This window comes from Bos javanicus, chromosome 14, assembly GCF_032452875.1.
Source record: "Bos javanicus breed banteng chromosome 14, ARS-OSU_banteng_1.0, whole genome shotgun sequence".
NCBI classification, from domain to species: domain Eukaryota; kingdom Metazoa; phylum Chordata; class Mammalia; order Artiodactyla; family Bovidae; genus Bos; species Bos javanicus.
The window spans coordinates 80,596,315-80,622,565 of record NC_083881.1 but is presented as its reverse complement, the minus strand read 5'-3'; the positions used below and the strand labels follow the sequence as shown (position 1 = coordinate 80,622,565).

The window sequence follows — 26,251 nt, the reverse complement described above, 5'->3', positions numbered from 1 at the left end:
TTCTTGAAGGATTGCACATTTTTGATATAGAGTCCAAAATGAAAATTGTGTTTCATGGAGATAGAGATTGTAGCTTTTGTACATGAAATCAAAGCATCTTGGAGACCAAGCAAATCTTTTCATCCTCCTTCTCTGTTGCATGTTAAACACATTGAAACAGGTTACCAGCAGCAGCAGTATCCATGGTATCCAGGTGGAAATCTTTGTTACAGTATTTCTTCCAGCTTTCATCTACCCTTTAATCAGAAGTTTCTAAGATCAAGTTTCAACACTTGATATATTACATCCGCTCTCTTGCTGTGCCTGTTGTCACGCATCATTCTTTTGTTCCCTACAGGTATTTCAGGGAAGACTTTGTCAAAAGATCGATTTTATCAATATGTAATCTTTTAAACAGTGATTTTCCAAACTATTTGTCTAATTTGTTTTGCTGTTGTTGTTCAGTTGCTATGTCGTGTCCGACTGTTTGCAACCCCACAGACTGCAGCACACCAGGCTCCTCTGTCCTCCACTGTCTCCTGGAGCTTGCTCAAATTCATGTCCATTGAGTCGGTGATGCCATCCAACCATCTCATCCTCGGTCGTCCCCTTCTCCCGCCTTCAATCTTTCCCAGCATGGGGTCTTTTCCAATGAGTTGGCTCTTCACATCAGGTGGCCAAAGGATTGGAACTTCAGCTTCAGCCTCAGTCTTTCCCATGAATATTCAGCGTTTTTATTTTCTTTAGGATGGACCGGTTGGATCTCCTTGCAGTCTAAGGGACTCTCAAGAGTCTTCTCCAGCACCACAGTTCAAAAGCATCAATTCTTCGGTACTCAGGCTTCTTTATGTCTTTAACTTATGAGACATTCATATTCCAATCTGCTCTAGATATAGACCCTAAGCCCATAAGGCCTTGTTTTATTACAAAACTCTTTCTCTGTGAATTATTTAGCATCACTTCGATCATTATTCTTTTTATGTTGAGGTTATTTTTCATACTGTTAGTTCAGTATTTTGATCCAGGAATATTCTCCACTCCCTCATGTCTTAAAAGCTTTCTTTATCATAGCAGAAAGTGTTCATTACAAACCTTTTTAGATTTCCCCAATGTCCATGATTTAGGAGTTGTAAAATTTAGTCTGGGTCTTCCCCCATGGCTCAGAGGTAAAAAATCTGCCTGCAATGCAGGAGACCCAGGTTTGATCCCCTGGGTCAGGAAGATCCCCTGGAGGAGGGCATGGCAACCCACTCCAGTGTTCTTGCCTGCAGAATCCCATGGACAGAGGAGCCTGGTGGGCTACAGTCCATGGGGTCGCAAAGAGTCAGACACAACTGAAGCAACCGAGCACACAGGCACACAAACTTTAGTGTAGAAAAACCAGATCCTGATCATGTCTTATGTAGTTAGATGTTCACTTTTTGCATTAAAAAAAAAAACAAAACATTTAATTCTACACTCATACTTTCAAACTGCAAAAGCATAAAATCCTTAGATATATCTACAAATCTGTATTAGTTATCTATTTATGTGAAACAAATTAGTGCCAAACATAGCAGCTTAAAAGAATGAGCCTTGATTATCCCATAGTTTCTGAGGGTCAGAAATTTGGGAGCAACTCAGTTGGGATTATGCATCTGAGCCTCTCAAGAGTTTGCAGCCAACCTGTAGGCTGGTCGCTGTTATCCCAAGTCTCTACTCGGGATCTGGAATTACTTTGAAACTTACTCATGTGATTATAGGGAAGCCTTGGTTCCTTGCAGGCTTTTAGTTGGAGACTTCAACTGAAGAGAAAGACACACACGCGGAGGGAAGGACAGCATAAGATGGAAGTTATGTATAACGTCATCTCGGAAGAAAGGTATCATCATTTCTGCCACATTCTGTCAGTCTCCAGAGCATCCTTGCAGGACCAGGGCCTGAGATGCAGGGCGGCAGTGAAGAGCAGCGCAGGGTGGGGAAGGGGTGCAGCCCACGGGGCCGTCGTGAGGGGCTGCTGCTACCAGGCCTTTCAGTGTCCCATCCAGGCCTTCAGATGGACGCATTCTAGGTTTCTTCTGAAGAAATGAGTAATCCCCACGGACGTTAATTAAGTCACAGTAGTGGACTAAGGCCTGCGGCTGACCTTAGATAAATTACTACTCTATTAGCACCCTCCAGTCAGCTGGATCATGTCTCTTAGATGACGGTCTAAACTTACGCGCCATGGTTTCCAAGTTATTTCATTTTCCAGTTTTCAAAGAAAAAGGAGAAGGATTGCTCTTGTTTCATCTGGAGAATAGCTGCATGGAAGATTCCTCTTCTACACGTGGCCTGTGGGCTGTGCTCAGTTGCTCAGTCGTGTCCAGCTCTGTGGCCCCATGGACTGTAGCCCACCAGGCTGCTCTGTCCATGGGCATGCTCTAGGCAGAAATGCTGGAGTCGGTTGCCATGCCCTCCTCCAGGGGCTCTTCCAGTACAGAAATTGAACCCAGGTCTCCCACAAGGCAAGCAGATTCTTTACCATCTGAGCCACCAGGGAAGCCCAAGAATCCTGGAGTGGGTAGCCTATTCCTTCTCCAGGGGGATTTCCTGACCCAGGAATTGAACTGGGGTCCTCTGCACTGCAGGCGGGTTCTTCACCATGCTTAATTTAGCTGCATGGAAATACGTCATGATGGTGTATGATTTGGTGGACTTAGGTAGGGATCTGTGAAGATAAAGGGAGTGTGGAGGCAGAGAGTCATGAATTCATTTTAGTTTTCAACTTGTACAAAGCAGTGTCTTCAGCAGGGGAGATGTGATGATAAGACATTCTGCTCACCCTCAAGGAGCTCAGAGTAGTTACAAGCTTCAGACCAAACGTAAACGTGGGTCATCATTCATGTCCCCAACCCACTAGCTTCAGGGTGGACATCCTGTCTGTCAAGACTGTGGTGAAAACCGGTGAGATGATCTGTATGATGTTGTGATCTAGTCAAAACCGATGTGTTATATAAATGCCTTATTAAATTTCAAAGGGCCTGTCACAGGCACGGTCATTATCAGATGTTTCTATACAAAATGTGTATTTTCCCCTCCTGCAACATAAGTATTAAAATTTCTAATACAGTCACACCTGTGATCAGTCTTCTCTTACAAATAGGAACCAAGATGGCAAAATGGAAGTAATTCTCTAATTAATTCAAAATAGAACCAAACCCTTTCCCCTAATTATTTGGCAAAAAGAATCATAGTATGTTTCTTCTGGGGAAATTAGTATTTTAGGCAAAAGTGATTGTTGGCTTGCAGAGTCTTAAATAATTTTCAGATATTTAAAATAATTTGGAGTAAAATACCATCCTCATTTTGAGAAATAAGACAGCGAACTTAAAAGCCTTTAAGTTCAGACAAAAACACTGTATAAGAATAAAGAAGATAACATTTTTGTTCTATATTGTATCACTACTAAAATGCCGAATTTCAACTCAAATCTTGAAATTATATGGAGAGAAATTCTCCCCCCAAAATAGACTCTCATCTAAAGTTTTAAATGAGATCTTTTATTCCTTTGAGGGGGCGCGTCTTTCATATGGTCAGTCGTGAGATGTAACAGGCAAGCTGCATTAGATATACACCACACCAACCCAGAATGATACAACATATTGCAGGTTTCAGTTAGTGTTAAAAGAAAAGGAAATGAAATGTAGCTACAATAAAGCTTATTAACTAAGGAAGAATTAATTTATTATTTTCCTCCCTCTGGTGTTGGAGTGCATAGTATAACCAGGCCTTTGAGTTTTTGCTATGCTAAACTCAACTTGTGAAGAAGGGAACGGCAACCCACTCCACTCCACAGCAACCCACTTCTGGTCTGGGGAATTCCAGGGACACAGGAGCCTGGTGGTCCTTGTGGGGTTGCAAGGAGTTGGACACTACTGAAGCAACTTAGCATGCAAACTCAACCTGAGAACCCAAATTGCAGGATCCTTATTGCCTGTCGGTGTGTGTGTGTGTGTGTGTGTGTGTGTTTGTGTGAGTTTGTGTGTGTGTGTGTGAGTCGCTCAGTTGTGTCTGACTCTTGCGACCCTACTGCCCATGGGGTTTTCAGGCAGGAATACTGGAGTGGGTTGCCATTTTCCTCCTCCAGGGGATCTTCCCGATCCAGGGATAGAACCTGCGTCTTCTGTGTCTCCTGCATTGGCAGGAGGATTCTGTATCCACTGGTTGTCTGTCAGTAGAGCAGATTAATACACAAATGCTTATTATTTACAATACAGGAAAATACGAGATAATCAGCTTGTACAAATTCTTTTTTGCAGTGTGGTATCTTTAAATTTTGAACTCTCAACGAGTAATTTCTGAACGTGTCTCCTGGTATTTTGTTATCTGCAAATTATGGCTGTATTACCTTAAGAAAATTCAATATCTGGAGAATCATTATTTAACAAATACATGGAGGAGAGAAAATTGTTACTATTTGTACTACATAAAGATTTTGTTTTACAAAATGATGCCACTGCATGATTCCTATAAACAGGGAGCTTCTCCAATGCATTTAAGATGTGAATTGAATAACAGAAATGTGATGTATATAGAACTTTCCAGCCAAACATTTGCAGTGGAACAAACAGAAAGATTTTTAAAGTGTAAGACTGTTTCTGATTAATTCACGTTAAGGGAGAGTTTAAAACATTTAACAAAAATCACAATCCATCTTTGGGAATCTGTTGATTTTTTTCGCCACTAATTTTATTGTAGCTTTCACCAATCAGTGTGATCAAATTTAGCTTTCAGTTCATCTATGGCTTACTAAATCTCTCTGAATTTATATCAGTCAAGATGCTAAATGAGGATATAGAACATCTATGATCTTCTAATGCATTGGTTGCCATGGAAGCTGCTTTTCTGGCCTGATTTGATCAATTTTTTTTTTCAAGCAAGTAATTTGATAATTCTTTCCAAAGGGAAAATGTCATAATGTTCTTGTTCCTAATTGAAAGAACCAAATTGTGTCTTTAAATTCATAATGGTCTTCTCCTAATAACCATGATATTTTGGTCATTTTATTTATACACAGCAGATACTAATCCTTGAGTTTGTATATTTTTAAAAGTGTGTGGGGAAAAAACTGTAGTATTGTTCAGCCACCAAAAATAAAAAGTGACAGTTCAAAGATAAAAAAAAAAGTGTGTCACTTAAAGTCTTTCTATTTTTAACTTCTTTTTTCTATGTTTATAAAAAGAGGATCTAAAAAATCCAAATCTTTTAAATGTAAACATTGGTGATGTTTTGCTTGAGAAGTAGTGGCTACTTGCATCACAGATAATTAAACATTTAGGTAAAAATACTCCTCCTGCCAGCCAGCACTGTCATCAAAAGCCTTCATTAAATGCTGCATTTGCATATTATATTTATCTCAGTTAGCAGAACTGGGATCCTTACTCAGAATTTTTTGACCACCTAGTCCTGATAATCTGCTTCCTGAAATGAAATGGAACAGGAATGAAAATATGCCATGCTATGAAATGTTATGTGCAGGAAGGGTCTTTTTCAGTTTTCCTAAACCCATCTCAAACCCTAGGCAGTGCTTTTATTTTATGATTATAGACATAAGATCCAGTGTGCATTTGCATAGTTAACTTTAATGCTGCATGAGAAATAGGGGCATCATGAAATTAATTAGGACATTTACTTTCAGTCCTGAGAAAAAAAACAAGTTCCTCTCCAGCCATCGCGGGATGGCCTGTAGGTGGCAGTGTGTAGCAAGGAGAGGCTGGCTGATCCTCAGCGTGAGCTCTTTCACAGCAAAAGTGAAAAGCAAAACGATCAGTTTCTTGTCAGAAATACCTTCTTGCATCTCTTACATTTGGCTTCTTCCTCTAATGAATTTCTGAACATATGTGTCCCGTATCATCGATAACATCACCATTCATTTTCTTTGGTTCAAAAACAATGCTTTTTCTTTAATATGTACCTCCAAGTGCCCACAATAGTGTTATGAGCCCTGTGCGTGTTAAGAAATATTTTTTTGCCCTACTGACTGTCAATACTGAGTTGAAAGCAAACATCTCAACTGCTCTATAATTTTCTGTTTCTCAAAGTTTGAGTACAGAAGTTATCTGGAGAGGATTGGCCAAGATATGAAGAACAAATATATAGACACACTGTTTAAAAAATGTTCAGAAGTGGGGATTTGTTTTTGCATTCTAAAGGAAAGCTCCTGTGAGCTTCCCTCTGTGATATGCAGCTCCATCTGGTTTTGTTGGGAGTTGGGCTTTGCCAGATCTGTCCAAATGCTTTGTCATAAATTCAAATATGAAGCCATGTTTATCCCTTTTCATTATGCCTGTATATCCATGCCATCCCCACTCTCTTATGTGACTATAATTTTCATAGCAACAACATAAATATAGAAAGAGTCCCCAAGAATTTTTTCCCTGATCGTCTTTTCTCCCATCCTAAACAGGAGTTATTGGCATTTTGGAAGCAATGCATGTTTCCAACGACCAATGTCTTTTGTAAAAAAAACAGTAAAGAAATTAGACCAGTCCAAACACTGCTGCTCCAAATCTTGATCGGAGACTTCATTACTTTTTACGTAATTGTATTCTATCCATGTCTGATTCAGTTAGAAGTTCTTTCCAACAAAGTAGATTACAGCATCTGGAGCTTTTGATCTCCTTTAAGCCTCTGAGGTAATCAGGCAAAATGATCACTTCTAAAAGGGAACGCAAACCCTCAAAATCCATCTCCCCGATTTCTAAAGACACTTTTAACCCTCTACGTGTGTTGCAGCTGCCACCCTAAGGTCACAGCTGGGCTCAGTTCTAAGCTGCGAGCTTAACTATTGCAGCACATTTAAGGATCTCCTAATGCTGTGTTTGTCAACACTGGCTTATTTCTTTTGGCTACTTGTTTTTTTTTTTTAAAGGACACTGAAATCAAGCTCATTAATTCAATTATTTAAAAAAAAAAAAGCAAAACTCTTGCAAAAAAAAAAAAAAAAAGCTATTTAATGTGGCCTTTCCCAGTTATTTGACGTCTATAGCCCTGAAAAGTTGGAAAGGTCATTTTCTCTGTCCCTGGTCTTGCCAGTGTGTTCAGATTCATAAAAACAAGCTTTTTCCTTGAGTCTCGTTTGCGCCTTTCTGCCTTCGAGCTGCAATGCCTTTCTACTGCGTCTCTTGTTTTCTATCAGATGTCACTTGCTTTCGTGCTGTTTATGCTCTGGGTACTTTATGCTTTTGTCCTTTTCAAACTGCTGTAGATGTTTGTGGGCTTCAGCTCCCTGGCACAACTGTTCTCTTCCTTCGTAAGCTTCCTCTTGTGGGTAGAACACCGATCCGTTGTTGTTTAATAAAGCAGGAATCTGATTTCATTCCTTTCACATCCATCAAAACGTCTTTTCCTAGAACTGGCATTCTTCCACTATTATTTGGTTAACTTGCCACATACAAGTGATTTTTCATTTCTTGATTGGGGAAAGAAGCTCTCAAGGGTGATGTCGAGCTGGAGAACACCAGCTTTCCTCCTTGAGACAAAGGGCTTGCTTCTCTGCCATTTTGGTACTCAGCCAGCCTCTAGCACTGTGAAGCTCCTGGCTTTTGTGAAAGTTAGTGATCTTTGGAGAAAACTGTCTCATATTTAAGTTCATCTTGAGTTAAAAAATTCTTATATAACCTAAACGGATGAACTGCTGAAATTAATTACATAATAACGATTCTGAACGTTCATGTGTGTGTAGTTTTCTTTATCTGTAAAAGTCTCAGATTGTAGCCTTTCTCTATAGACTCCCATTTCTTTTCCTGGTGTTACTGTTAAGAAACAAACAAGCGTTATTTTTCTCATTTTTTGGGTGGTCAAAATGAAGCCAGGCTAAGTGAGCAGAAACTAATAGAGAAGGGAATAAATGTCTCCTGATTCCAAGCCTGCTGCCTCCAGCCCTTTGAAGGTGCTGGCTTCTGTGAAAGGTAGTGATATTTAGAGGAAAATGTCACCGTTAAAGCGCGCTATGGCTTCTACTGGACCAAAGGGATGCTGTGTCTCCCATGGGAAGGCAACGTGGTGATGTGTTTTAGAAACGTCATGTAGATCTGTAACTGCTAAAGGGAGGCAGTGTTCTTTGATTACTGCAAGAGTCTGTTAGCTGATTAGAGAAGGTTCTTAATAATATAGGAGGCAGGAGAATTCCTGCAAGCTTCTCCTGACTGTGCAATCCATTTGGGGACTCATTACTGAAATACTGCTTAATGCCTAAAATAAGAATAGTGAGCGTTTTCAGACAACACCTTATGTAAGGACTATGTATGACCAATTATTTTTTTCCCAAGGAGGAGATAAACATTTTATTGAAAAAAATATATATTTAACCCTTTTTCCTAATTACGATATACATTCATAGAAGTTTAGAATATGCAAAGATGCAAAACTGAGTTGTCTGTAATTCTCTCACTTTGATATAATTGTTTTTTAGATTTTTAAGTAAACACGCATTCAGAATTTTACAAAAATGGGTTTGTGGGTCTCTCAAGAGAGCTCCAACAAAAAGCATCCTTTTTCAACATCTGAAAAGATGTTGAGAGAAAAATCCAAAAGAACTATAGAGGCAAAAATAATGTTTATTACTAACAGAGGGTAGGCAGAGCAAGTAGATTGATATCTGCTACCCAAATAGACTTGCATGCAGAAATTCCAAGATCATGCAGATTCCTTGTTCTGATGCCGGGTTCTCCTCCGGGTTGTGGCCCATGCAGGAGCCCCACCCAGGTAAAGCTTACAGCCTGGAAGAGAGGCAAGTCTGTGTCCTCTGCAGGAACACTCATCTCAAGAGGAAGTGAGGGGAGCTAAGCGGAGGTATCAGCTATTGTATTCACATTTACCAACTAATTAACTCACGGGGCCAAGAAAATGTGCATTACACAAATTAGTTTCCCTTAACTGCAGGGACATTCAATATGGACAGTCAAGTATTTTGCACCAGCAGGGTTACACACTACCTCTTGGCTTATATTTTGTCCCCTTTTCCCATTTAACCAGGAAACTTGACTTTTCTCTAGATTCTAGGGGAACCCACTAGATTTACATTAGCCAAGCATTTTCTTTGGCATATAGCATGAATCAAAGCTGGAAATATTATTAATTATGATTATATAAAAAGGAAAAAATATAAAAAAACAGCATGAGGGGACATTGATGCTACCCCACTTCAAGACATACTATGAAACAACAGTAGAAAAGCCGAAACAAATGGATCAGTGGAGCAGAGTGGAGAGCTCAGAGATGGACCTCCATCAATATAGTCAACTGATGTGTGACGAAGAAGCAAAGGCCACAAATGGTGAAAGATGGTCTTCAGCAATTACTACTGGGACAACCGGACATCCACTTGCAAATAAAAATTGAATCTAGATGCAGACCTTGTACCCTTCTCAAAAATTAATTCAAAGTAGAGCATACACCTAAATGTAAAATGCAAAACTATAAAACTCCTAAAAGATAAAATAGGAGAAAACCTAGATGACCTTGGATTTGTCAATGACTTTTCAGATACAACACAAAGGATGTGATTCAAAAAGAAAGAATTGGCAAGTTGGACTTCATTAATTTTAAAAATTTCTGTGTGGAAAACAACATCAAGAGAATCAAGAGACAAGTCAGAGAAAATTTGAAAAAGCCTGATAAAGTTGATAAAGAACTCTGACCCAAATATAGAAGGAACTCTTAAAACTCAACAACAAGAAAATAAACAACTTAAAAAACATGGGTCAAAGGTCTTAACAGATCCGTCACCAAAGAAAATATACAGATGGCAAGTAAACACATGAGGAGATGCTTCACATCAAATGTTATCAGGGAACTGTGGATTAGAGCAAAGAGATACCGCTCACTTCACACCCATCAGAGTAGCTAAAAGTCCAGAATACTGACAACACCAAATGCTGGTAAGGATGTGGGGCAACAGAAACTCATTTATTGCTACTAAATAAATAGTAGCGATTTGTACTCTTTTGTATTCAGGAACACAAAATGGTATAGTCCTTTTGGAGCATAGTTTGGTGGTTTCTTGTAAAACTATGCCTGCTCTTACCATACGATCCAGCAGGCACATTCCTGGGTATTTACCAAAGGAGTTGAAGACTTGTATCTACACAAAAACCTGCACTCCTGTGTTTACAGCAGCTTTATTCACAATTGCCCAAACTTGGAAACAACTGAGAGGCCTTTCAATAGGTGAATGGATAGACCGGGGTACATGTAGACACCGGATTATTACTTGGTGTGAAAAAGAAGTGAGCCACCAAGCTGGGAAAAGACACGGAGGAATCTTAAATACATACTACTAAGCGAGAGAAACTAATATAAAAATGGCTGCATACTGTTAGACTGTATGACATTTGGGAGAAGGCAAAACTATAGAGACAATAAAAAAGAATATCAGTGGTTGTTGGGGTGAGGAAGAAGGAAAGGATAAATTGGCAGTGAAATTGCCAAATATGGTACTATCATGGTGGATACATGCCGTCATCAATGTATCCCGACTCACAGAATGAACACCACCAAGAGGGAAGCCTCATACAGATGCCAGACAGTGGGTAATGACGTGCTGGTTCAGTTTCATCAGTTGTAACAAATGTGCCTCTCTGATGGAGGATGTTGATAAAGAGGGAGGTTGTCTGTGTTCAAAAGCAGGTATATGTGGGAAACCTTTGTGCCTTCTGCTCGATTACTCTAAAGATACTGTACCTAATTCTATGCTAAATTGGTTTGTTTAAACTCTAATTATTAAACGTTGAAATACATTCATATTGGTTTAAATAATCAAAAAGGACTTAATGGAAGAAGTTGGACATTTGATCCGTGAAAGACTGGATGCAGTTTGGCCGTGGCTCAAAGGGGGAACAGCATTCACAAAGGCAGAGCAGTGTCAGAGGCTCAAAGAGCAGCGTTTCGTCAAACTACAACACTAATCCAGTCCTTGGTTTTCTTCTTAAAGTGGCTTTGGAAAGTACATGTTGAAACTTCAGAGCTGTCCTGGGAGAATTCAGTTCAGCCCCTTCACCATTATAATAATTCTGCTTTTCTCCCTCTAGTCTTTGGTCTATCCTTCATTTCCTGATCTTTGTAACAAAATAATGAAAATAATAAAAATTGAATCTGAATTGTACTAGCACTTAGAAGATTTGCCTCTGCAGGAGCTCAATTTGAAGTCTCAGGAAACAACCATGAACAACCCTGAGTGAACTTCCCTTGAACTCAATTGTTGTGACCACTAAGCTGTAACTCTGAGCTAACATTAGGGTCATGTTGCACAGTGAATAGTAGCTATTGTTACCAAGTGTTTGTAATATATAGAGAATGCCGTGGAAATTGCTGAAACCAAAAACATTCGTATCTAAAAATTGTTGTTCACCACAGGCTAGTATAAATTCTGTGGTAAAGAGGGTCCATTGCACGTTGACATAACGTAATGATTGTTCTTATGAAATACTGAGTTGACCATAATCATTTATATTCATGAACTGTGATTTCTTGGTACTTTTGATGCTACATTTGCAACTATGGAATTACTTACCATTTGGTACCAGTTTATTCTATGAATAATAACAAAAACCATTATATTGAATAGTCTCTAGAGCAGGGAAATATTTTCTACTGGAATAAATTCTAGGGGTAGAATTCTGATTCATGAATAGAAAGTTGAAAGATTTAGTTAGAATTAGGATTTTGCTAACCATTATTTTTCTTCCTCTTGGGAAAATCTCAAACCCAAGACGAAGCTTCTATCACATAATCTGGGCTTCCCAGGTGCTCTAGTGGTGAAAAACCCGCCCGCCAATGCTGGAGATGTGAGAGAAGCTTGTTCGATCCCTGGGTCAGAAAGATCCCTGGAGGAGGGCAGGGCAACCCACTCCAGTATTCTTGCCTGGAGAATCCCGCGGACAGAGGAGCCTGGCGGGCTGCAGCCTTGGGGTCGCAAAAGAGTTAGAGAGGACAGAAGGACTTCGCACACATGGACACGGGTATCTGTCCATAACTCTGTCCGTGGGATTCTCCAGGCAAGAATCCTGGAGTGGATCATCATTCCCTTCTCTGGGGGATCTTCCCGCCCCAGGGGCTGAACCTGCATCCCCTGCACTGGCAGCTGGATCCTTCACCACTGAGCCAGCTGGGAAGCCCAGTGCTTCTTCACACAGTAACTAACCTCGAACCATCAGCTTGTAGATTAAGCTTTTTCAAAATGGGTTTTCGGTTTCAACATAACTCATACTTCCAAAAATTCAAGTATTATAATCCTGTCTTCTGCCTACAGAACCAATAATTTATAAAATGTTTTAAACTCATTTCTGCCTGATATACCATTAAATGGTATATATAAGATAAGCTATCTAATATGTACATTAAAATTATTATTTTTGCATTGTAAAATATTTTGAATCTAATTGTGATTTTTTAAAAAATAAAACACATATTGTACCTTTTCGACTTTTCCACCCCACACGTCTTGGCTATTGTTTGTTTGCTAATGTGGCTTTTCATCTCTGCATCATATCCATTGAATAGATGCTTATGAAATATTCGAACTCAGCCTCACTGGATATATTTTAATTTCTCACTGTTTGAGCATTTTGTTGGTTAATTTTTTTCTTTAGATAACAGACATATCTATTTAAAGCTTTATGTTATGATAGTATGATATAATATATCTTATTAATTTCCTAATAATCATTTTGGCATTGAATAACTTACTCTTGTAGAATGTATTTATTTGTGAATCACTATGGATCCCATAATAGTGTGTGACTTTTTAAACTTGCATAAAGGTTTACACTTTTCCACAAAGCCTTGCGATAAATGTTTAAAAGGCACTGTGCGATTGGATAATGCTGTATGTTTTCCAAGAGACAGTAACTTCCTACCGGGAAAATTAAAAAATTGATTCCAGGAAAATCCAAGCTTGATAACATAAATTAGCCTCATGATGATACTGAAAGTTAATGCTCTGTGTGGTGCAAGTGTGCTTAAAGCAAACAAAAAAAAGCAATTGTGTCTCTAGTTGCAGATGACATAGAATTCTTGTAAAAGGTGTCCTTTGATTTGTAATTTTAGTGTTTATTTCTATTTCTTTTGATTCAATGTCTATATTGTTGCTCAAAGAAACAATGAAAGAAGTCACCTTCCTGTCGGGCATAAGAATGAGTAATTGATAGGTGAGCCTGCCATTTTGGTTCATGTTCCAGCAATGCCATGACTTCAGTAGTTGAGATTCATTAAGTTCTCTCTTATGGCTCTGCCATTTGTCTCATTATAAGTTAGCTTTTGAGCAATTTCCGTTATTTATTCTCTAGCAAAACTAAGCCAATGAGGTTGTTTGAAATCAATCATTCTTTCAGAATGGATAGCTTGTCTTTGTTTTAGGATGTTATTGGGTAAATTTCTTTTTTTCTGCAATACATGTTTTATTACTCTTGGATGATACTGATGAAGTTTGATTACAAATCAAGGACACTGTCAAAGAAGAAGGGCTTCCATGGAGCTGAAATGAGGCGTGCTGCCTGGGAGGCCTTAAGATGGAGCATAAACTTTCTATTAACATGGGAGAGTCATGTAGTGTGAGTCAAAATCATGTATCATATCAAAGCTACAAGAAGATAATGATGTCTATTGGAATGATAATGTATGAGAACAGTCAGATCAGTTCATATTTATGTCAAATATAAGGTTTTAGAAACTCTATAACAATTCTCCACAGTATACCTGTCTGACATACTGCTGCCGAGGAATAGAAGAGAGAATGATTTCAACAGATTTGCCTCAGGTTAGTCACCTAACACGTAAGTTAGTGATTAAGAAAATGGTTTGAACATTTTACCTTTAGGAAGGATATGGGCTAATTCCCTCATTTTTCAAAGCATCTTTAGATACTGCCTGAGATAATTAATTCAAAACTAGCAATTTAAACATAATTTAAAATTATAGAGGCAAACACTGGGAATATCTCAAATGAGTAATAAATAATAGGCCCGGGAGAGAAATGAGGAGAGCTAGGTAGGTACCAAATCCCTCATCTCTCATGATGAGGGAACATGAGAAGCTGCCTGGCCTTTATAAATAGGGAGACACATGCAGATATATTATGGTGATAGTGACCAGTAAAATAACTAAAAATAAAGACGTTGAAATATCTGTTTTAGGAGAACAGAGCTGGAAGGTTAGATCTGAGGAAAGATATCTTGTCTTCTCACTCTTAAGTTCCATATCGTTTGAATTTACTCTTTCATGTGTATCCTCTATCTTTAGAAGAGATACTCTCCTTTGGTATTTCTGTTCTCCTCCTCGTCTGTTTTACAATCACACATAGCTTTACCCCCAGGTGGCGCAGGAAGCCAATGCAGGAGATGCAGGTTCAACCCCTGGGTCAGGAAGATCCCCTGGAGAAGGGAATGGCAACCCCCTCCAGTATTCTGGCCTGGAGAAGCCCATGGACAGAGGAGCCCTGGCGGGCTGCAGCCCATGGTGCCACAAAGAGTCAGACACGCCTGAGCGACTAACGCTTTACCCCAATCTCAAACAGCTGAGGCCTCTGCATCTCTCTGTAGGAAAGGGTCGTCTCGTGTGACCTCCGGAGGATTTTCACTGGGTTTGTGGCCCTGCCAGTCCTCTGTGGGTCTGCCTACACTGTCTACGTTGTCAGATTGAGGGCTCGGCGGAGGAAAACATTTGTTATAAAATAGGATTCCAAAGGCTAGAACAGAGCCTACTTCAAATAAAAGGAATCCCTTCTGGGCGTACTAAGGACCGGCACCAGAAGCTTCAGCGTAGGGTAGGTGCACTAGCTTCATTCTTGAGTGGGTGGTGAGACGAAATTGTGGCTGGATTTTCATCTTATTAGGGTTAGGGTTTATTCAGGGAATCCTCTTTCTTCTGATAGGTAGAAGATGTAGCGCACGGTCTCTACGGAAGTATTTCTCCATGTATGATCCATATGTGTGCTGAATGAGAATCAACCTGGGGTGTTCAGATTTCGCAGGCCCCACACTATATCTGCTGCTTCAGAATCTTCTGAGTCCTGGGAATCTTAACTTTTAATAAGCTCCCCAGATGGTTCTGGGGCCCACCAAAGTGGAAGAGTCTTTGCATGGAAAGTAGAAACCCATATGAGACTTGTTCTAGATAGGTGTGTTTCAAGAATGTGGCTCTTATGTGGCCATCACAGAGTGTGCGGTCAAACAGTGTCTGGGGAAAGATGGTCCGTGCCGAGATTGTTTTTCTAATTGTGTACACTATTTGTAATTGTACCTTTTCTTTTTCTTTTAATACTATTTTTCTTTCACTTTATGCTAGAGAAATAGTGATGAATGTTAATGAGGCAATAGTTACTCCAGCCCTAGACTCTCATTTCAGGTAATTATTTGAAACCAGAACAGCGCTTAACAACACTGCCTTAACCTCTTTTGGGAGATGAGCTAATTAAAAGCTCAAGCAAGACAGACTCTTGTTTTTTTTTTGGTTTCCTTTTCTAAGCTGGTTAATGGGAAGAAAAGGGAAAAAAATAAGAATATTTTGGCTTCTGATGTTTTTCTGCCATCATTTTATGTTAGTAAAATATGGAGTGTGTTTCTGATTTTTCTGTTCTGAAAAATAGGATGGCGGATTAATATGAAATGGGGGAGGAGGTACAACTGAAAAATGAGTAAAATTTATTCAGCCAGAATCATTTAAAAAGATACAGTAGAAGAGAGCAGTGTTTTAGACAAATTATCCAGATGATTGAGGGAAAGCAAATAAAAGTTTTGGATCTCATTAACTAGATATATTTCTTAAACTGTGTCACACCAGTATACTTTGTGGACTGTAAATCTGAGTCCCAGTTGAGCTTCCCTGGCGTCTCAGTGGTAAGGACCCGCCTGCCAGTGTGGGAGACGCTGCTTCAGATCCTGGGTGGGGAAGATCCCCTGGAGAAGGACGTGACAGCCCACTCCGGTGTTCTTGCTGGGAAACCCCACGCACAGAGGAGCCTGGTGGGCTGCAGTCCAGGGGGGTCACAAAGAGTTGGACACCACTGAGTGACTAAACAACAAGACAGATTAATGGGATACATGCCATGGTACAAGCCATCACTGCACTGATTTACAAAGACAAATGCCACCATCTTGTCATTGATATGAAAGAGGATTTTTTTTTTTTTTTGGTTTGGATTTTTGTTTTGCTAAGAGAACCATCAAATCAAACCTCAATGTATTTCCCACAGTCTTATTCTTGGCCAAGTTGGTGTGGAAAGCATGTTTTCCTGAGTGCACTTGTTCCACTTGGCTGCCCGTTTCCTTTTGGAGCCATCTATCAAACTATGTTTTGTAGCGTGATCTATCAGACCATATTTTCAAAGCAAAATCCATCTCAAACGACAGTATCCTATCTTTTCAAAGTTTCTAGCCAACTTACCGTTGTGAGAAAAGCAAAAGGACTGGCCTGGGCAGCAGGATTTGGGCTAAATTCCACACGTTATTGCTCTTTTGATGTTTGCTCATAAAGCCCGGGTGGTCTGGTTGCACTTCTCCTTTCCGTGTGCGCTTTACACTGCAATGTCCCGCTCTTCCCAGAGATGTCTGTGATATCGTTGTGTGGGAAATGATCCTGTTTATAGTTTTGATGTCATCTTGTTAAATCTGGGAGGTGATTAGGGTGTTCTTGAGAAACATATAAAGATATTGTGACTTACTGCCATTTATGAATTCAGATGCGTCCATGTAGAGAACATTCCTTTTGCTTTTGAAATGACAATACGAGAGCTTTTAAAATTATTCTTTAAGATGGTATGTGCGTGTAGTGGAATCTGAAACGGAGCTGTAGTAAATATCCATGTAATCTACAGGGTTTGACACAGTGTATCACCATTTCAGTTTCCAGCTTCATTATCTGCCTTTTGCACTGCTGCTTTGGACTAGCTCACTTCCCCCCTTCGGTAGTGACAACAGAAGAGCTCGACTCTCTACAGTTTGTGGTTGCGTTTGGCTTAGTGAAAAATCTTATAATATTCATTCATTCCTGCACGCTTGTCTCACAGGGTAAGGTAACCATATCATTTGCTTCAGGTCTTCCGTTTTCTTGTTTAAATTCAGAAGCTCTTTTTATTTCTAAATTTATTTTCTTTAGCACACCGAATTCTCGCTGGCACTCCAGTGAACAGCTGTGGGTGGTGATGGGGTGATGTTTGGAGACAGTGCTTCTGCGTTCTGCATGTCCCCCCGAGCGGCTTTATAGAACATGGAAAGTACAGTCTAGCTCTGTGGCAGATGGACTTTCAAATAGCAGTCACCGGGATCTTTCCCTTTCATATCAAGAAACACAAGCTATATACCCTACTTAGTATGCTGACATTTCACAGTTGATATCCCCATATATTTTCCCTTTCACTTGATGGCAGGGATGGGAATTGAGGTGCCCTTTTCAAACAAAACATGCTTTCTTTTTTAACGTCTGTGAATGTTGACTACAACAAATCTATTTGGCTGAATTCTGCGTGTTTTCTAAATTCCTATGTTGTACACCTAATGCAGTGAGTGCCTTGTGTTGGAAGAAGGCTTAATAGTTTTCTAAGAGTTCATTAGCATTTGGCTCATCAATTGCTATATTTTAATATATATTTAGTAATTGTTAAAAGGGTATTTTTATGTCATCTTTTGTTCCTTTTTCCCTTCATTTGTTTGAGTATTTGCATTTTATTGGTTTAAAAATGTACAGAAATTGGTGCTAAAAGAATTCTTGAACAGTTCAGTGACATCAAATATAGTGTTTAAAAATCTTAACAGTGAAAAAAAAAAAGAAAAAAAAAATCTTAACAGTGGAAACCACTATCTAGTTTAATTTATGTCCTGTGTTTTGAACTGATTTTTACTTTGTATTCTGGAGGATTTAGATGGCCAGGCAAGTTTTCCAAAATGGAAAAAAAATGAGTTTTGCCAAAGAGATGGGGAATTGCACTACGTTTTAAGCTTCTTTATAAAAGGCAGTTTCAAATATCAAAAACTTTCAGCACAAATATTGCATGCTTGTTCTCAGTTCTGCAGTAAATTTGGTTATGGAAAATTTAATACAGTCTGTGTGAAGAGTCTAGAGATAAGTAAGTGTGTTGTTTCCTCTTGGGTAACTCCAAATTGTTTTCTTCAAACTTGTGATTTAGCAGGTAATCCTCTAGGTGAACCTTGACAATTTGGTTACACTGGGGCGCCAGGCCCTCTGAAAACAGAAGGTGATTGGCTAGCTGCCTCACCACTTTCAGCTCTGGACCTTGGGGAGAGAGACATGTGAATCTTTACGATGAATATTAGTGTGGGGTTTATTTAGATTGAAAAGTATCCATGGAGAGTCATAGGAGAAGTTTTTAAGGAGTCTAAGACCCATTAGTGAGTGGCAGTTTGAAAATTTCATTGGTACAAGTGTAACTCTTGGTACTACCTCTCCTGTTTATTTGAAAAGGAGACAAGTGTTTTTGAAATGTTAAGATTAACCAGTGGAAACAGAAAAATTTGTTCTCTGAGAAACAGAAAATAATCTGTGATAAAAAAGGGTTCAAAGTTAGTGATCCTGACTATTTTGTGGTGGTGGAAAGTGGATTTTGTTAAAAGTGAGTGGGCAGGGCAGGTATAGGTTATTATTTATGAGAGTGGCTAACAGTTTTAAGGCCACAATTATATGCCAGATGCTGGGCCAACTGCTTCATGTGTAGAATCACATTTTATCCTTATAACCCTATGAAGTAGGAACCATTATCTCTCCTGTTATACGCGTGAGGGAACTGAGACTCGGAAAGAGAAGTGCGGAAGATAGAAGAATGGCTTCCCCGCATAGTCCACACCCTAATGCCTGGGCCTGTAACCGAGGTAAACGACACTTTCCAGATGCGATTAAAGTTAAGGAGCGTGGGGTGGGAGGGGGGATTATCTTGGCTTATCTGGGTGCCTCCATCCTCATCACAGAAATCTTTAAAAGGGCTTCGAGATCCAGCTGTGACGATGAGGAAGGGTCAGAGAGGCATAAAACTGTGGCTTGGAAGGGAAGAAGGGTGCCCTGAGCCGAGGAATGCAGGCATCCTGCAGACATTGGGAAGTGCGAGGAAGCAGACCCCTTGCCTTGTTTTGTAGTGTCTGTGAATGCCAAAAAGCCCAACACTTTAGGCTTCAGAAAGTCTCTTGGTGCATTTAGGCTGCTATAACAGAACCACAGACTACAGGGCTTATAAATGACAGAAATGTATTTCTCAAAGTTCTGGAGACTGGAAATCCAAGATCAGGGTGCCAGCATGATTGGTTGAGGGCCCTGTTCCAGGTCACAGACTTCATGTTATATTCTCACATGGTGGAAAGTTATAGAGAGCTCTCTGAGATCTGCTTTATAAGAGCACTAGTCCTGTTCTTGAGTGCTTCAGCTTCACGACCAAAGGAGATCCCCAAAGTTGCACTTACTAATTTTATCACACCAGGCATTAGAATTTCAACATGTGAGTTTGGGGAGGCCCCCAGCATTCATACCATAACAGAAAGGGACAGAGCATTGCAAACACCTGGATTTCAGTCCAGTGAGACCCAGATCAGACTTCTAACTCCCAGAGCTGGAAGATAATAAATTTGTGTTGTTTTTAAGCCACTACATTCAAGGTAATTTATTATAACAACAATAGAAAATTAAGTCAGTACTGGTATTTGTATCCATGGAAGATCTGTGAAAGCCTTTAGAATCCTTAACAGAGCTGACAGAAAGTATTCCTCTCCCAAAGTCAGTCAGTAAAGACTAGAGGTGATTGCTGCTTCAAATGTGAAGACAATTCAAAGCTTCAAGAAACATGAAAAATCAAGGAAATATGATATCACAAAAGGATCACAATAATTTTGAGTAACTTAATACAAAAATATGAGTATCTGCAATTCATCTGATAAAGAAATAAATATAACAGCTTCAAGAAAGCTCAATGAAATACACACACACACACCACAGAAAGACAATTAAACAAAATTAGGATAACAACATATGAACAAAATTAGAAGACCAACAAAGAGATATAAATAATAAAGAGAAAACCGAATAAAACTTCTGGAGCTGAAGAACACAATGGATGAGATGAAAGGTGTCCTGGAGAGCATCCGTATTGGAATGGATCAACTGCAAGAAAGAATCTGCAGCACAGAAGACAGGACTTTGGAAATTACTGAGTCACAGGAGAACAAAGCAAAAAGATGAAAAAGAGTGAAAAAGCCCGTATAAATTACGGATAAAGTCAAGATACGTAGTCTAAAATTACTGAAATCCCAGAAGGAGAAGAGAGGAGAAAGGGACAGAAAATCTATTTAAAAAACTAATGACTGAGAACTCCCCAAATCTCGAATAAATTTGGACATCCAACTTCGTGAAACCTAAGAATCCCCGAGTAAATTCAACTTAAAGAGATCTTCTCCAAGACACTCCATAATAAAATTTTCAAAATTCAAAGGCAAAGAGATAATCATAAAAGTAGTAAGAGTAAAGAAGCTTGTCACTCCTCTGGGAATGCCAATAGGCCTATCAGTGGATTTCTCAGCAAAGTCTTACAGGCCAGAAGAGAGTAGGATTGTACATTCAAAGGGCTAAAAGGAAGCAAAAAACTGCCAACAAAGAGTATTTTATCAAATGAAGGCAAAATACATTTTTTTTTGACAAAACTTGAGGAATATATCATTACTAGACCTATAGCGCGAGAAATACTGAAAGGAGTTCTCCAAGTTGAAATAAAAGGATGCTAACTGGTAACATGAAAACATATGAAAATATGCAACACACTGGTAAAGGTAAGTATAGATTCAGATTCAGAGTATAGTCAGCCCTTTGTATCTATGGACTCACATTCATGGATGCAAACAAATACAGAACAAACACATTTGAAAAATAATTCCAGAAACTTTCAAAAAACAAACCTTGAATTTGCCACTAGCCAGCAACTATTTATATAGCATTTGCATTTTATTTATAGCTATTAACATAGCATTTACATTGTGTTAGGTATTATAAGTAATCTAGGTATGATTTATGGACTTCCCTGATGGCTCAGATGGTAAAGAATCCACCTGCAATGCAGGAGACCTGGGTTTGATCCCTGGGTTGGGAAGATCCCCTGGAGGAGGGAAAGGCTACCCACTCCAGTATTCTGGCCTGGAGAATTCCCATGGACAGAGGAGCCTGGCGGGCTACAGTCCATGGGGTTGCAGAGTCAGACACGACTGAGCAACTCAGCGCAGCAAGCACAGATATGATTTAAAATGTACAGGACATGTGTAGGTTCAATGCAAATACTATGCCATCTTATATAAAGCACTTGAGCATCTGTGGATTTGAGTATTGTGTATGTTGGGTTGGGGGGAGTTCTGGAACCAATTCCTCATGCATGTGAAGGGACTGGTTCTCTAATATTGTAATATCGTAGTATGTTAACCACTTAACTCTAGTAAAAATATTAAAGGATACAAATATTAAAAATAACTAACTATTAGTATAATAATTTGTTAATGAATGTTCAGCATAAAAGAGGTAAATTGTGACATCAAAAACATAAAGGAGGGGAGGAGTAACAGAATAGGGTTTTTGTATGCCAAGCTGTTGTTATCAGCATAAAATAAGCTGTTATATCTATAAGATATTTTTTGTAAGCCTCATGGTAACCACAAAGCAAAACCTACATTAGATACACTAAAGATGAAGCTATCGAGAGAATCAAAGCATGCTGTTGCTGCTGCCAAGTCGCTTCAGTTGTGTCTGACTCTGTACGATCCCATAGATGGCAGCCCACCAGGCTCCGCCATCCCTGGGAATCTCCAGGCAAGAACACTGGAGTGGGTTGCCATTTCCTTCTCCAATGCAGGAAAGTGAAAAGTGAAAGTGAAGTCACAGAGCATACCATTATGTAAAATCATCACTTCACAAAGGGAGACAGCAAGAGAGAAGAAAAGGAACAAGGGAACCACAAAACAGCCAAGAAACAATGAATATATGACCTTAGTAAGTTCTTATCTATCAATAATTACTCAAATTGTAAGTGGATTAAATTATAAAAAAGCAGAGTGACTGAATGTGTTTTTTAAAAAAGACCTAATTATATATACTGTTTACAAGAGAGTAACGTCAGAATTGAGGACACACATAGGCTCAAAGCTAAAGAATGGGAAAAAGGTTATTCTGTTCAAATGGTAACCCAAGGAGAGCAGGGGTAACTATACTTATGTCAGACAAAAATTAATTAAAAAAAAGTGCTCAACATCACTCATTACCAGAGAAATGCAAATCAAAACCACTATGAGGTACCATCTCACGCCAGTCAGAATGGCTGTGATCCAAAAGTCTACAAGCAATAAATGCTGGAGAGGGTATGGAGAAAAAGGAACCCTCTTACACTGTTGGTGGGAATGCAAACTAGTACAGCCACTATGGAGAACAGTGTGGAGATTCCTTAAAAAACTGGAAATAGAACTGCCTTATGACCCAGCAATCCCAGTGCCGGGCATACACACCGAGCAAACCAGAACTGAAAGAGACACGTGTACCCCAGTGTTCATCGCAGCACTGTTTACAATAGCCAGGAAATGGAAGCAACCTAGATGTCCGTCAGCAGAGGAATGGATAAGGAAGCTGTGGTACATATACACAATGGAGTATTCAGTTCAGTTCAGTTCAAATGCTCAGTCGTGTCTGACTCTTTGCAACCCCATGAACTGCAGGTGATGCCAGGCCTCCCTGTCCATCACCAACTCGTGGAGCTTGCTCAAACTCATGTCCATCAAATCGGTGATGCCATCCAACCATCTCATCCTCCATCATCCCCTTCTCCTCCTGCCTTAAATCTTTCCCAGCATCAGGGTGTTTTCCAGTGAGTCCGTTCTTCGCATCAGGTGGCCAAAGTATTGGAGCTTCAGCTTCAGCATCAGTCCTTTCAATGAATATTCAGGGTTGATTTCCTTTACGATTGACTGGTTTGAGCTTCTCATAGTCCAAGGGTTTCTCGAGAATCTTCTCCAACACCGCAATTCGAAGGCATCAATTCTTCAGTGCTCAGCCTTTTTTATGGTCCAACTCTCTATCCATACATGACTATTGGAAAAGCAATAACTTTGACTAGACGGACCTCTGCCAGCAAAGTGATGTCTACATTTAAATGCGCTGTCTAGGTTTGTATATAAATATATGAATTTTGACAGAATATGATATTAACTGTGATTGACTTTCTCAATGATTGGAAAAGTCCTCTTTGAAGAGGTAAATTTTACTGTGAGACTATATGTAATTTGAGAGGCATAGGAGAACTAGCATTTGGGAAGTTGGAGTATTAGGCATGGAGAAGGACATATGCTAATGTCCCAAGGAATGAGAGAGCTTGTTAGTGTGTCTGTAGAATGAAAAGAAAATCTTTACTATTGGAAAAGAGTAAACTAGAGAGAAGACTCATGATGAGGCTGAAATTGTGAGCCAAATCAGGTAGGACTTTGATAAGCTATGCATAAAATTTGGGGTTTTATTCTAGGCTCAGATGGTAAAGCACCTGCCTACAGAGCAGGAGACCTGGGTTCTATCCCTGGGTGGGAAGATCCCCCGGAGAAGGAAATGGCAGCCCACTCCAGTACTCTTGCCTGGAAAATCCCATGGACGGAGGAGCCTGGTGGGCTACAGTCCATGGGGTCACAAAGAGTTGGACACAACTGAGCGACTTCACTTCACTTTATTCTAGTTACTATAAGAAGTCATAAAAGTGTTTGCAAGGCCAGGAAAAACAGGAATTAATTTATTTTTTTTGTGAAAATTGAATATGCAGAACAAAGAAAACTGTAATCCATGACACAATCAAAATACCCCGTCCCCAGTGTGCAGGTTTAGTGAATCGCTCCTCCTGAAAGATACTCCATGGTTATTGTCTCTAGAAAAAGGAAGAGAGGCTCTGTTACATGTCCGTTATCTTCTAGTAAAGACTTCCACTGCCCAAAATATGAACTCCCTAAGTGACTTGTCAGACATAAACACGAAGATTTCTATCAACCTTGGTGGCATAGCAGTTTGCCCTTTCTTCCAGAGACAATTATGTATTTCCCCCAAAATTTGTATTGTTATTTGGGAGCAAATATTAATCTAATCCTGAGTTAGAAAGCTAATATGAAGAAATAACTCTTTGATACCACAGCTTATATGAGAGTTATTTTCAATACCTTCTTCAGACCCTTGATATAATTGATAAAATTCAGGATAAATAGCCTAGTTTATTAGGTATGGAATTGTATCTGGTACAGATCTAATATCTCTACCTGTATCTGTTACCACTGATGATAAACTCACCTTTATATAAGAAGCTCTGTTTTGCTCTAAAACATGACATGAAATTTAAAAGATGCCCAAAATACAAGTGAGTGCTGCTTCTAATTTCATTTTGAGTTAAAAACCATCACTAGTGCAAAACCCCACAGTAATGACGAGCTAAGGCTTTATATGGAACGAAAAAATCCTTAACGAAATTAAAAAGCTAATCATCTTACAACATAAACAATTACCCACACTGTTTATGCGTAGTATTCTGCTTGTTAAAGAGATTTTGAGAGTCTGCATTTGCCTGTAGAGTCAGTGCCGTGCTGGTGAATTAGAGCTGCTAACTACTTGGATTGTCAACTGTGCATTTTGGTAGATTTTCGCCTTGAATGCTAATGTGGTTTTTTAAGTCTCATTTTGATGAATTTTATTGTTCCATTAGGTTCGCTCTGGTTTTTCCAATCAGTCATGTCCACTTCATCACTGTCAGTGTGCTATCATAACATTAAATATGACCAGAGGTAAACGTTACTGAAAGTTGTGCCTGTTACTGCTGTTTTACAGTAGCGTAATTTTGTTTTTATTTCCTTTGATTTTATGCTGATATGGGCTTCAGCAGTATTTGCCTGCAGCCTCTTTCAACTTTTCCTTTTAATTAAAAAGCCTAATTGGGAGTAATAAAATCTTCCAATTAAGCCTTTTAAATAAAAACTGAAAGCCGAAAGTGGCTGTGGCTGCAGATAGAGGCTGGCGCTGACGCTTGCGTTGTGGCAGAATTCTATCACCGCCATACGATTTGTGGTTTCCAGGTTTGACTTGAGACCTTTGAGCTAGGATAAGTGGACCTGGGGAGAGATACCCAAGCAGATAATTATACAGTTAAACACTTATTGTCTTTGAGGAGGCTTTATTTTTGAGGCAGGAAGGATACTGAAAGAGACCTGAAATCAGTCATCATTATGGAGGGTTCATTGAGTAAAAAAAGATTTCAGTAATATTGCGTATTTAACAATAAAAATGAAAGACTTTAGTATTTGAACAAAAGGTAAAATATGGTAGCTTATTTAATTTAGGTATAAGATAATCTAAAAACTTTGGACTTGATTTATTATTTTCTTTCTTTTCTTGTGCTAGAGAAATGTGCTAGGGAAAAAGATTGCAATGAAGCCTAAAATCACATGATCTGTAACTGGATGGACTGGTGCTGATCTTTGTATATGAATTGAATAGTAAAAGACTAAAATAAGTTTTTTATACTATTTGAAATGGGTAACTATGTGACTTTCTGGGATATTCCAGTAAATATCGATTTTATATATTTATCAAACATAAATTTTTGTTAGCCTGTGTTATCATGTATGTTTGGGAGCAGGAGGGAAGGGTGTGATGGGAGTTGGATTCGGAAGGAAGGATATTTTAGCTTTGGTTATAATTGTTTCTCAGTTGATTTCATATATTTTGGAAAAGGTTAAGGCAAGGGAACGTTTTGTGTCTGAATGTCTCATTTAAAAAATACTATTTTTAGAAAAATTGTAACTATTCTATCAATGGTCACCATTCATACCAAACAATCAGCCTTATTTATTTTTTAATGGAAGTAGTACCTGTTGCTTCAGAAAATTTGAAATGTATTTAAAAACCAAATTCATATAAAAATCAAATTCATATATAATCTTACCTCAAACCATACTTAACATATTGGGTATATTTCTGGTCAGCTGCTTTTTATTAATTTTTAATCTGTTCTTTCTATACATATTCACTTATGGGGGTAAAAACAACACGACTGAGGTTATATTGCACTTACACAGTTCCATCTATTCCTTTTTCATTTAACATTGTATATAAGCGGTTTCCATTTTTCAAAGACATATATATTTATCCTTCCCAGGTGGTGCTACTGGTAAAGAACTTGCCTGCCAATGCAGGAGACAAGAGACGCGGGTTCGATCCCTGGGTTGGGAAGATCCCCTGGAGGAGGAAATGGCAGTGCACTCCAGTACTC

General features: G+C 39.1%; 1 long non-coding RNA gene across 2 annotated transcripts in view; it reads left to right on the top strand.

Annotated features, from left to right (window-relative positions):
• LOC133260780 (uncharacterized) overlaps nucleotides 1-26,251 on the top strand; it is a 181,235-nt gene that overhangs the window by 29,777 nt on the left and 125,207 nt on the right. The window contains exon 3 of one of the 2 annotated variants that reach the window (XR_009740963.1): nucleotides 1,743-1,840. The exons of the other annotated variant lie outside the window; for it this stretch is intronic. This is a non-coding gene — a long non-coding RNA (uncharacterized LOC133260780). The remainder of the gene's footprint in view (nucleotides 1-1,742; nucleotides 1,841-26,251) is intronic. 2 annotated transcript variants of the gene reach the window in all.